We start from the raw sequence: 12,051 nt of genomic DNA, 5'->3' as shown, positions 1-12,051 counted from the left end.
TCTACGTCGGGACGTGCGTTGGGCGCTACGTCGGGACGTGCGTTGGGCTCTACGTCGGGACGTGCTTTGGGCTCTACGTCGGGCTCTACGTCGGGACGTGCGTTGGGCTCTACGTCTGTAGTTAGCTAACTTTCAGCTCTACGTCGGGACGTGCGTTGGCCTCTAAGTCGGGACGTGCGTTGGCCTCTACGTCGGGACGTGAGTTGGCCTCTACGTCGGGATTTAACTTACTTTCAGCTCTACGTCGGGACGTGCGTTGGGCGCTACGTCGGGACGTGCGTTGGGCTCTACGTCGGGACGTGCGTTAGGCTCTACGTCAGGACGTGCGTTGGGCTCTACGTCTGTAGTTAGCTAACTTTCAGCTCTACGTCGGGACGTGCGTTTAGCGCTACGTCGGGACGTGCGTTGGGCTCTACGTCGGGATTTAGCTTAGTTTCAGCTCTACGTCGGGACGTGCGTTGGCCTCTACGTCGGGACGTGCGTTGGCCTCTAGGTCGGGACGTGCGTTGGCCTCTACGTCGGGACGTGCGTTGGCCTCTACGTCGGGATTTAGATTACTTTCATCTCTACGTCGGGACGTGCGTTGGGCGCTACGTTGGGACGTGCGTTGGGCGCTACGTCGGGATTTAGCTTACTTTCAGCTCTACGTCGGGACGTGCGTTGGGCTCTACGTCGGGACGTGCGGTGGGCTCTACTTCGGGACGTGCGTTGGGCTCTACGTCGGGACGTGCGTTGGGCTCTACGTCGGGACGTGCGTTGGGCTCTACGTCGGGATTTAGCTTACTTTCAGCTCTACGTCGGGACGTGCGTTGGCCTCTACGTCGGGACGTGCGTTGGCCTCTACGTCGGGATTTAGCTTACTTTCAGCTCTACGTCGGGACGTGCATTGGCCTCTACGTCGGGACGTGCGTTGGCCTCTACGTCGGGATTTAGCTTACTTTCAGCTCTACGTCGGGACGTGTGTTGGGCTCTACTTCGGGATTTAGCTTACTTTCAGCTCTACGTTGGGACGTGCGTTGGGCTCTATGTCGGGACGTGCGTTGGGCTCTACGTCTGTAGTTAGCTAACTTTCAGCTCTACGTCGGGACGTGCGTTGGGCTCTACGTCGGGACGTGCGTTGGGCTCTACGTCGGGACGTGCTTTGGGCTCTACGTCTGTAGTTAGGTAACTTTCAGCTCTACGTCAGGACGTGCGTTGGGCTCTACGTCTGTTGTTAGCTAACTTTGAGCTCTACGTCGGGACGTGCGTTGGGCTCTACGTCTGTAGTTAGCTAACTTTCAACTCTACGTCGGGACGTGCGTTGGGCGCTACGTCGGGACGTGCGTTGGGCTCTACGTCGGGACGTGCGTTGGGCTCTACGTCGGGACGTGCGTTGGGCTCTACGTCGGGATTTAACTTACTTTCAGCTCTACGTCTGGACGTGCGTTGGCCTCTACGTCGGGACGTGCGTTGGCCTCTACTTCGGGATTTAGCTTACTTTCAGCTCTACGTCGGGACGTGCGTTGGCCTCTACGTCGGGACGTGCGTTGGTCTCTACGTCGGGATTTAGCTTACTTTCAGCTCTACGTCGGGACGAGCGTTGGGCTCTACGTCGGGTTTTAGCTTACTTTCAGCTCTACGTCGGGACGTGCGTTGGGCTGTACGTCAAGACGTGCGTTGGGATCTATGTCTGTAGTTAGCTAACTTTCTGCTCTACGTCGGGACGTGCGTTGGGCTCTATGTCTGTAGTTAGCTAACTTTCAGCTCTACGTCGGGACGTGCGTTGGGCGCTACGTTGGGACGTGCGTTGGGCTCTACGTCGGGACGTGCGTTGGGTCTACGTCGGGATTTAGCTTACTTTCAGCTCTACGTCGGGACGTGCGTTGGCCTCTACGTCGGGACGTGCGTTGGCCTCTACGTCGGGACGTGCGTTGGCCTCTGCGTCAGGATTTAGCTTACTTTCAGCTCTACGTCGGGACGTGCATTGGGCTCTACGTCGGGACGTGCGGTGGGCTCTACGTCGGGACGTGCGTTGGGCTCTACGTCGGGACGTGCGTTGGGCTCTACGTCGGGATTTAGCTTACTTTCAGCTCTACGTCGGGACGTGCGTTGGCCTCTACGTCGGGACGTGCGTTGGCCTCTACGTCGGGATTTAGCTTACTTTCAGCTCTACGTCGGGACGTGTGTTGGGCTCTACGTCGGGATTTAGCTTACTTTTAGCTCTACGTCGGGACGTGCGTTGGGCTCTACGTCGGGACGTGCGTTGGGCTCTACGTCTGTAGTTAGCTAACTTTCAGCTCTACGTCGGGACGTGCGTTTGGCGCTACGTCGGGACGTGCGTTGGGCTCTACGTCGGGACGTGCGTTGGGCTCTACGTCGGGACGTGCGTTGGGCTCTACGTCGGGATTTAGCTTACTTTCAGCTCTACGTCGGGACGTGCGTTGGCCTCTAGGTCGGGACGTGCGTTGTCCTCTAGGTCGGGACGTGCGTTGGCCTCTACGTCGGGACGTGCGTTGGCCTCTACGTCGGGATTTAGATTACTTTCAGCTCTACGTCGGGACGTGCGTTGGGCGCTACGTCGGGACGTGCGTTGGGCGCTACGTCGGGATTTAGCTTACTTTCAGCTCTACGTCGGGACGAGCGTTGGGCTCTACGTCGGGTTTTAGCTTACTTTCAGCTCTACGTCGGGACGTGCGTTGGGCTGTACGTCAAGACGTGCGTTGGGATCTATGTCTGTAGTTAGCTAACTTTCTGCTCTACGTCGGGACGTGCGTTGGGCTCTATGTCTGTAGTTAGCTAACTTTCAGCTCTACGTCGGGACGTGCGTTGGGCGCTACGTTGGGACGTGCGTTGGGCTCTACGTCGGGACGTGCGTTGGGTCTACGTCGGGATTTAGCTTACTTTCAGCTCTACGTCGGGACGTGCGTTGGCCTCTACGTCGGGACGTGCGTTGGCCTCTACGTCGGGACGTGCGTTGGCCTCTGCGTCAGGATTTAGCTTACTTTCAGCTCTACGTCGGGACGTGCATTGGGCTCTACGTCGGGACGTGCGGTGGGCTCTACGTCGGGACGTGCGTTGGGCTCTACGTCGGGACGTGCGTTGGGCTCTACGTCGGGATTTAGCTTACTTTCAGCTCTACGTCGGGACGTGCGTTGGCCTCTACGTCGGGACGTGCGTTGGCCTCTACGTCGGGATTTAGCTTACTTTCAGCTCTACGTCGGGACGTGTGTTGGGCTCTACGTCGGGATTTAGCTTACTTTTAGCTCTACGTCGGGACGTGCGTTGGGCTCTACGTCGGGACGTGCGTTGGGCTCTACGTCTGTAGTTAGCTAACTTTCAGCTCTACGTCGGGACGTGCGTTGGCCTCTAGGTCGGGACGTGCGTTGTCCTCTAGGTCGGGACGTGCGTTGGCCTCTACGTCGGGACGTGCGTTGGCCTCTACGTCGGGATTTAGATTACTTTCAGCTCTACGTCGGGACGTGCGTTGGGCGCTACGTCGGGACGTGCGTTGGGCGCTACGTCGGGATTTAGCTTACTTTCAGCTCTACGTCGGGACGTGCGTTGGGCTCTACGTCGGGACGTGCGGTGGGCTCTACGTCGGGACGTGCGTTGGGCTCTACGTCGGGACGTGCGTTGGGCTCTACGTCGGGACGTGCGTTGGCCTCTACGTCGGGATTTAGCTTACTTTCAGCTCTACGTCGGGACGTGCGCTGGCCTCTACGTCGGGATTTAACTTTCAGCTCTACGTCGGGACGTGCGTTGGGCGCTACGTCGGGACGTGCGTTGGGCTCTACGTCGGGACGTGCTTTGGGCTCTACGTCGGGCTCTACGTCGGGACGTGCGTTGGGCTCTACGTCTGTAGTTAGCTAACTTTCTGCTCTACGTCGGGACGTGCGTTGGGCTTTACGTCTGTAGTTAGCTAACTTTGAGCTCTACGTCGGGACGTGCGTTGGGCGCTACGTCGGGACGTGCGTTGGGCTCTACGTCGGGACGTGCGTTGGGCTCTACGTCGGGATTTAGCTTAATTTCAGCTCTACGTCGGGACGTGCGTTGGCCTCTACTTCGGGACGTGCGTTGGCCTCTACGTCGGGACGTGCGTTGGGCTCTACGTCGGGATTTAGCTTACTTTCAGCTCTACGTCGGGACGTGCGTTGGGCTCTACGTCGGGACGTGCGTTGAGCTCTACGTCGGGACACGCGTTGGGCTCTACGTCGGGACGCGCGTTGGGCTCTACGTCTGTAGTTAGCTACCTTTCAGCTCTACGTCGGGAAGCGCGTTGGGCTCTTCGTCTGTAGTTAGCTAACTTTCAGCTCTACGTCGGGACGTGCGTTGGGCTCTACGTCTGTATTTAGCTAACTTTTAGCTCTACGTCGGGACGTGCGTTGGGCGCTACGTCGGGACGTGCGTTGGGCTCTACGTCGGGATTTAGCTTACTTTCAGCTCTACGTCGGGACGTGCGTTGGGCTCTACGTCGGGACGTGCGTTGGGCTCTACGTCTGTAGTTAGCTAACTTTCAGCTCTACGTCGGGACGCGCGTTGGGCTCTTCGTCTGTAGTTAGGTAACTTTCAGCTCTACGTCGGGACGTGCGTTGGGCTCTACGTCTGTAGTTAGCTAACTTTTAGCTCTACGTCGGGACGTGCGTTGGGCGCTACGTCGGGACGTGCGTTGGGCTCTACGTCGGGATTTAGCTTACTTTCAGCTCTATGTCGGGACGTGCGTTGGGCTCTACGTCGGGATTTAGCTTACATTAAGCTCTACGTCGGGACGTGCGTTGGGCTCTACGTCGGGACGTGCGCTGGCCTCTACGTCGGGACGTGCGCTGGCCTCTACGTCGGGACGTGCTTTGGCCTCTACGTCGGGATTTAGCTTACATTCAGCTCTACGTCGGGACGTGCGTTGGGCTCTACGTCGGGATTTAGCTTACTTTCAGCTCTACGTCGGGACGTGCGTTGGGCTCTACGTCGGGACGTGCGTTGGGCTCTACGTCGGGACGTGCGTTGGGCTCTACGTCTGTAGTTAGCTAACTTTCAGCTCTACGTCGGGACGTGCGTTGGGCTCTACGTCGGGACGTGCGTTGGGCTCTATGTCGGGACGTGCGTTGGGCTCTACGTCAGGATTTAGCTAACTTTCAGCTCTACGTCCGGACATGCGTTGGGCTCTACGTCGGAACGTGCGTTGGGCTCTACGTCGGGATTTAGCTTACTTTCAGCTCTACGTTGGGACGTGCGTTTGCCTCTACGTCGGGATTTAGCTTACTTTCAGCTCTACGTCGGGACGTGCGTTGGGCTCTACGTCGGGACGTGCGTTGGGCTCTACGTCTGTTGTTAGCTAACTTTCAGCTCTACGTCGGGACGTGCGTTGGCCTCTACGTCGGGATTTAGCTTACTTTCAGCTCTATGTCGGGACGTGCGTTGGGCGCTACGTCGGGACGTGCGTTGGGCTCTACGTTGGGACGTGCGTTGGGCTCTACGTCGGGATTTAACTTACTTTCAGCTCTACGTCGGGACGTGCGTTGGCCTCTACGTCGGGACGTGTGTTGGCCTCTACTTCGGGATTTAGCTTACTTTCAGCTCTACGTCGGGACATGCGTTGGCCTCTACGTCGGGACGTGCGTTGGTCTCTACGTCGGGATTTAGCTTACTTTCAGCTCTACGTCGGGACGTGCGTTGGGCGCTACGTCGGGACGTGCGTTGGGCTCTACGTCGGGACGTGCGTTGGGCTCTACGTCGGGATTTAACTTACTTTCAGCTCTACGTCGGGACGTGCGTTGGCCTCTACGTCGGGACGTGCGTTGGCCTCTACGTCGGGACGTGCGTTGGCCTCTAAGTCGGGACGTGCGTTGGCCTCTACGTCGGGACGTGCGTTGGCCTCTACATCGGGATTTAGCTTACTTTCAGCTCTACGTCGGGAGGTGCGTTGGGCTCTACGTTGGGACGTGCGTTGGGCTCTACGTCGGGATTTAGCTTACTTTCAGCTCTACGTCGGGACGTGCGTTGGCCTCTACGTCGGGACGTGCGTTGGCCTCTACTTCGGGATTTAGCTTACTTTCAGCTCTACGTCGGGACGTGCGTTGGCCTCTACGTCGGGACGTGCGTTGGCCTCTACGTCGGGATTTAGCTTACTTTCAGCTCTACGTCGGGACGTGCGTTGGGCTCTACGTCGGGTTTTAGCTTACTTTCAGCTCTACGTCGGGACGTGCGTTGGGCTCTATGTCTGTAGTTAGCTAACTTTCTGCTCTACCTCGGGACGTGCGTTGGGCTCTATGTCTGTAGTTAGCTAACTTTCAGATCTACGTCGGGACGTGCGTTGGGCGCTACGTCGGGACGTTCGTTGGGCTCTACGTCGGGACGTGCGTTGGGCTCTACGTCGGGATTTAGCTTACTTTCAGCTCTACGTCGGGACGTGCGTTGGCCTCTACGTCGGGACGTGCGTTGGCCTCTAGGTCGGGACGTGCGTTGGCCTCTACGTCGGGACGTGCGTTGGCCTCTGCGTCGGGATTTAGCTTACTTTCAGCTCTACGTCGGGACGTGCGTTGGGCGCTACGTCGGGACGTGCGTTGGGCGCTACGTCGGGATTTAGCTTACTTTCATCTCTACGTCGGGACGTGCATTGGGCTCTACGTCGGGACGTGCGGTGGGCTCTACGTCGGGACGTGTGTTGGGCTCTACGTCGGGACGTGCATTGGGCTCTACGTCGGGACGTGCGGTGGGCTCTACGTCGGGACGTGCGTTGGGCTCTACGTCGGGATTTAGCTTACTTTCAGCTCTACGTCGGGACGTGCGTTGGCCTCTACGTCGGGACGTGCGTTGGCCTCTACGTCGGGATTTAGTTTACTTTCAGCTCTACGTCGGGACGTGCCTTGGCCTCTACGTCGGGACGTGCGTTGGCCTCTACGTCGGGATTTAGCTTACTTTCAGCTCTACGTCGGGACGTGTGTTGGGCTCTACGTCAGGATTTAGCTTACTTTTAGCTCTACGTCGGGACGTGCGTTGGGCTCTACGTCGGGACGTGCGTTGGGCTCTACGTCTGTAGTTAGCTAACTTTCAGCTCTACGTCGGGACGTGCGTTGGGCTCTACGTCGGGATTTAGCTTACTTTAAGCTCTACGTCGGGACGTGCGTTGGCCTCTAAGTCGGGACGTGCGTTGGCCTCTAAGTCGGGACGTGCGTTGGCCTCTACGTCGGGACGTGCGTAGGCCTCTACGTCGGGATTTAACTTACTTTCAGCTCTACGTCGGGACGTGCGTTGGGTGCTACGTCGGGACGTGCGTTGGGCTCTACGTCGGGACGTGCGTTGGGCTCTACGTCGGGATGTGCGTTGGGCTCTACGTCTGTAGTTAGCTAACTTTCAGCTCTACGTCGGGACGTGCGTTGGGCTCTACGTCGGGACGTGCGTTGGGCTCTACGTCGGGACGTGCTTTGGGCTCTACGTCTGTAGTTAGGTAACTTTCAGCTCTACATCGGGACGTGCGTTGGGCTCTACATCTGTTGTTAGCTAACTTTCAGCTCTACGTCGGGACGTGCGTTGGGCTCTACGTCTGTAGTTAGCTAACTTTCAACTCTACGTCGGGACGTGCTTTGGGCGCTACGTCGGGACGTGCGTTGGGCTCTACGTCGGGACGTGCGTTGGGCTCTACGTCGGGACGTGCGTTGGGCTCTACGTCGGGATTTAACTTACTTTCAGCTCTACGTCGGGACGTGCGTTGGCCTCTACGTCGGGACGTGCGTTGGCCTCTACTTCGGGATTTAGCTTACTTTCAGTTCTACGTCGGTACGTGCGTTGGCCTCTACGTCGGGACGTGCGTTGGTCTCTACGTCAGGATTTAGCTTACTTTCAGCTCTACGTCGGGACGTGCGTTGGGCTCTACGTCGGGTTTTAGCTTACTTTCAGCTCTACGTCGGGACGTGCGTTGGGCTCTACGTCGGGACGTGCGTTGGGCTCTATGTCTGTAGTTAGCTAACTTGCTGCTCTACGTCGGGACGTGCGTTGGGCTCTATGTCTGTAGTTAGCTAACTTTCAGCTCTACGTCGGGACGTGCGTTGGGCGCTACGTTGGGACGTGCGTTGGGCTCTACGTCGGGACGTGCGTTGGGCTCTACGTCGCGATTTAGCTTACTTTCAGCTCTACGTCGGGACGTGCGTTGGCCTCTACGTCGGGACGTGCGTTGGCCTCTAGGTCGGGATGTGCGTTGGCCTCTACGTCGGGACGTACGTTGGCCTCTGCGTCGGGATTTAGCTTACTTTCAGCTCTATGTCGGGACGTGCATTGGGCTCTACGTCGGGACGTGCGGTGGGCTCTACGTCGGGACGTGCGTTGGGCTCTACGTCGGGACGTGCGTTGGGCTCTACGTCGGGACGTGCTTTGGCCTCTACGTCGGGATTTAGCTTACTTTCAGCTCTACGTCGGGATGTGTGTTGGGCTCTACGTCGGGATTTAGCTTACTTTTAGCTCTACGTCGGGACGTGCGTTGGGCTCTACGTCGGGACGTGCGTTGGGCTCTACGTCGGGTTTTAGCTTACTTTCACCTCTACGTCGGGACGTGCGTTGGGCTCTACGTCGGGACGTGCGTTGGGCTCTACGTCGGGACGTGCGTTGGGCTCTATGTCTGTAGTTAGCTAACTTTCTGCTCTACCTCGGGACGTGCGTTGGGCTCTATGTCTGTAGTTAGCTAACTTTCAACTCTACGTCGGGACGTGCGTTGGGTGCTACGTCGGGACGTTCGTTGGGCTCTACGTCGGGACGTGCGTTGGGCTCTACGTCGGGATTTAGCTTACTTTCAGCTCTACGTCGGGACGTGCGTTGGCCTCTACGTCGGGACGTGCGTTGGACTCTAGGTCGGGACGTGCGTTGGCCTCTACGTCGGAACGTGCGTTGGCCTCTGCGTCGGGATTTAGCTTACTTTCAGCTCTACGTCGGGACGTGCGTTGGGCGCTACGTCGGGATTTAGCTTACTTTCAGCTCTACGTCGGGACGTGCATTGGGCTCTACGTCGGGACGTGCGTTGGGCTCTACGTCGGGACGTGCGTTGGGCTCTACGTCGGGACGTGCGGTGGGCTCTACGTCGGGACGTGCGGTGGGCTCTACGTCGGGACGTGCGTTGGGCTCTACGTCGGGATTTAGCTTACTTTCAGCTCTACGTCGGGACGTGCGTTGGCCTGTACGTCGGGACGTGCGTTGGCCTTTACGTCGGGATTTAGTTTACTTTCAGCTCTACGTCGGGACGTGCGTTGGCCTCTACGTCGGGACGTGCGTTGGCCTCTAGGTCGGGACGTGCCTTGGCCTCTACGTCGGGACGTGCGTTGGCCTCTACGTCGGGATTTAGCTTACTTTCAGCTCTACGTCGGGACGTGTGTTGGGCTCTACGTCGGGATTTAGCTTACTTTCAGCTCTACGTCGGGACGTGCGTTGGGCTCTACGTCGGGACGTGCGTTGGGCTCTACGTCGGGACGTGCGTTGGTCTCTACGTCGGGATTTAGCTTATTTTCAGCTCTACGTCGGGACGTGCGTTGGCCTCTACTTCGGGACGTGCGTTGGCCTCTAAGTCGGGACGTGCGTTGGCCTCTGCGTCGGGATTTAGCTTACTTTCAGCTCTACGTCGGGACGTGCATTGGGCTCTACGTCGGGACGTGCGGTGGGCTCTACGTCGGGACGTGCGTTGGGCTCTACGTCGGGACGTGCGTTGGGCTCTACGTCGGGATTTAGCTTACTTTCAGCTCTACGTCGGGACGTGCGTTGGCCTCTACGTCGGGACGTGCGTTGGCCTCTACGTCGGGATTTAGCTTACTTTCAGCTCTACGTCGGGACGTGTGTTGGGCTCTACGTCGGGATTTAGCTTACTTTTAGCTCTACGTCGGGACGTGCGTTGGGCTCTACGTCGGGACGTGCGTTGGGCTCTACGTCGGGTTTTAGCTTACTTTCAGCTCTACGTCGGGACGTGCGTTGGGCTCTACGTCGGGACGTGCGTTGGGCTCTACGTCGGGACGTGCGTTGTGCTCTATGTCTGTAGTTAGCTAACTTTCTGCTCTACCTCGGGACGTGCGTTGGGCTCTATGTCTGTAGTTAGCTAACTTTCAACTCTACGTCGGGACGTGCGTTGGGCGCTACGTCGGGACGTTCGTTGGGCTCTACGTCGGGACGTGCGTTGGGCTCTACGTCGGGATTTAACTTACTTTCAGCTCTACGTCGGGACGTGCGTTGGCCTCTACGTCGGGACGTGCGTTGGCCTCTAGGTCGGGACGTGCGTTGGCCTCTAGGTCGGGACGTGCGTTGGCCTCTACGTCGGGACGTGCGTTGGGCGCTACGTCGGGATTTAGCTTACATTCAGCTCTACGTCGGGACGTGCGTTGGTCGCTACGTCGGGATTTAGCTTACTTTCAGCTCTACGTCGGGACGTGCGTTGGGCTCTACGTCGGGACGTGCGGTGGGCTCTACGTCGGGACGTGCGTTGGGCTCTACGTCGGGACGTGCATTGGGCTCTACGTCGGGACGTGCGGTGGGCTCTACGTCGGGACGTGCGTTGGGCTCTACGTCGGGACGTGCGTTGGGCTCTACGTCGGGATTTAGCTTACTTTCAGCTCTACGTCGGGACGTGCGTTGGCCTCTACGTCGGGATTTAGTTTACTTTCAGCTCTACGTCGGGACGTGCGTTGGCCTCTACGTCGGGACGTGCGTTGGCCTCTAGGTCGGGACGTGCCTTGGCCTCTACGTCGGGACGTGCGTTGGCCTCTACGTCGGGATTTAGCTTACTTTCAGCTCTACGTCGGGACGTGTGTTGGGCTCTACGTCGGGATTTAGCTTACTTTTAGCTCTACGTCGGGACGTGCGTTGGGCGCTACGTCGGGACGTGCGTTGGGCTCTACGTCTGTAGTTAGCTAACTTTCAGCTCTACGTCGGGACGTGCGTTGGGCTCTACGTCGGGACGTGCGTTGGGCTCTACGTCGGGACGTGCGTTGGGCTCTACGTCGGGATTTAGCTTACTTTAAGCTCTACGTCGGGACGTGCGTTGGCCTCTAAGTCGGGACGTGCGTTGGCCTCTAAGTCGGAACGTGCGTTGGCCTCTACGTCGGGACGTGCGTTGGGCTCTACGTCGGGATTTAACTTACTTTCAGCTCTACGTCGGGACGTGCGTTGGGCGCTACGTCGGGACGTGCGTTGGGCTCTACGTCGGGACGTGCGTTGGGCTCTACGTCGGGACGTGCGTTGGGCTCTACGTCTGTAGTTAGCTAACTTTCAGCTCTACGTCGGGACGTGCGTTTGGCGCTACGTCGGGACGTGCGTTGGGCTCTACGTCGGGACGTGCGTTGGGCTCTACGTCGGGACGTGCGTTGGGCTCTACGTCGGGATTTAGCTTACTTTCAGCTCTACGTCGGGACGTGTGTTGGGCTCTACGTCGGGATTTAGCTTACTTTTAGCTCTACGTCGGGACGTGCGTTGGGCTCTACGTCGGGACGTGCGTTGGGCTCTACGTCGGGTTTTAGCTTACTTTCAGCTCTACGTCGGGACGTGCGTTGGGCTCTACGTCGGGACGTGCGTTGGGCTCTACGTCGGGACGTGCGTTGGGCTCTATGTCTGTAGTTAGCTAACTTTCTGCTCTACCTCGGGACGTGCGTTGGGCTCTATGTCTGTAGTTAGCTAACTTTCAACTCTACGTCGGGACGTGCGTTGGGCGCTACGTCGGGACGTTCGTTGGGCTCTACGTCGGGACGTGCGTTGGGCTCTACGTCGGGATTTAGCTTACTTTCAGCTCTACGTCGGGACGTGCGTTGGCCTCTACGTCGGGACGTGCGTTGGCCTCTAGGTCGGGACGTGCGTTGGCCTCTACGTCGGGACGTGCGTTGGGCGCTACGTCGGGATTTAGCTTACTTTCAGCTCTACGTCGGGACGTGCATTGGGCTCTACGTCGGGACGTGCGGTGGGCTCTACGTCGGGACGTGCGTTGGGCTCTACGTCGGGACGTGCATTGGGCTCTACGTCGGGACGTGCGGTGGGCTCTACGTCGGGACGTGCGTTGGGCTCTACGTCGGGACGTGCGTTGGGCTCTACGTCGGGATTTATCTTACTTTCAGCTCTACG

This window comes from Leptosomus discolor, chromosome 15 (genome assembly GCF_034619465.1).
Source record: "Leptosomus discolor isolate bLepDis1 chromosome 15, bLepDis1.hap2, whole genome shotgun sequence".
Lineage (NCBI taxonomy): Eukaryota > Metazoa > Chordata > Aves > Leptosomiformes > Leptosomidae > Leptosomus > Leptosomus discolor.
The sequence above is the reverse complement of the archived record's forward strand: the minus strand, read 5'-3'. Positions refer to the sequence as shown.